Below are 1,323 nucleotides of genomic sequence, written 5' to 3'. Positions count from 1 at the left end.
GGCGTTAAGGATTAGCGCTCCGATCATCGGAATAATAAGGTTGACTTAAAGGGTGAAAATGATAAAAAACGTGTAAGAAAAAAAAAAAAAAAAAAAAAAAACGAAAAACAAGAACAAAGAGAAAAGAGATTATTTAGGGTAAACACGCAAATAGTAAATTTAATTAAATCAATATATGTAAACTGACTCAGTGCAATGAAGTCTTTAAATATCGGAGGTAATGTCGATTGACACTTTGGCGCTCCCAAGTCCCGGGTGAATGAACCAGAAATACTTTGAGTATAAAGGTCTCGGGACTATAAACGTATGAACACTGTGCACGGCACGCGCGTGTAAATGTCCGAGCGGCTAATAAAGCGCGCGCGCGCGCCGATACGTCCACGCTCCGCGCGCCTTCGGGATTCACTGCCGTCCACGCTCCGCGGCAAAGCAGCGCGCACATACGAGGAGAGTCCCCCGCCGGCTCTATTACACATCGGTGGCTTTTTGGAGCGGCAAGGAAAAATGTGTAATTAAAGCGTAGCTACCTATGTAGCCTGCCTGCGCCGGCGAGCGCGTTACGCTTTAGCGGCCAGCGCGCTCGAGACGACGACGACGACGACAACGACGTCGTCGTCGTAGTCGGCGAGAGAGGATTACGCGCGCGAGAACGGGTGCCATTATTTGCTTAGAAATATCACACACATGCCTCCTTTTTTCTTAAGTTCTGAATATTTTGTAGATAATTTGAATAATATATGTGTTTGATTTTTTTAATCATCTATCAGTAGCTAGAAAGATAATCAAGTGAAATATACTTAGTTATTTTTCAAGTTCCAAACGTTCCGGAACTGTCTGTCACAAAGTCAGTCAGTTAATCATTTTGCGCCATTCATTGTACCGTTCGCATTTGCCCTTTCAACGTTTTATTTACTTACTTCCGTTTGCACAAAGCCGAGGGACGTTCCTCTCAGTTTCTATTATCTGCGATGAAAATCTTAATAGGAAACGTGATGACAATACGTCTCCTGGTAATTGAGACGACAGACGCGATAAATGTCTGAATGTCAAGTGTTTGGGGACGGAAATCTGACTGATTCTAATCTTAAAGGAGCGCGTGTGTGACAGCGCAAGAGAGAGAGAGAGAGAGAGAGAGAGAGAGAGAGTCGGTCTGAAAAATAAGTTTCTGATATTTTACGCAGATTATGTCCTGCATTATACGTCGTCGCTTGTGTAGCGTTGTCGAGCGTCGCGCATGCCGCGAAAGCCAATGGGCACCGCCAGAAGCAGCAACACACACAGCATCGTCGATGCTCGCGAAGCTGAAAACGTGCGCGAAGCAAA

This window comes from Pseudomyrmex gracilis, unplaced genomic scaffold, assembly GCF_002006095.1.
Source record: "Pseudomyrmex gracilis isolate BER0280 unplaced genomic scaffold, ASM200609v1 scaffold_180, whole genome shotgun sequence".
Classification (NCBI taxonomy): domain Eukaryota; kingdom Metazoa; phylum Arthropoda; class Insecta; order Hymenoptera; family Formicidae; genus Pseudomyrmex; species Pseudomyrmex gracilis.
The sequence above is the reverse complement of the archived record's forward strand: the minus strand, read 5'-3'. Positions refer to the sequence as shown.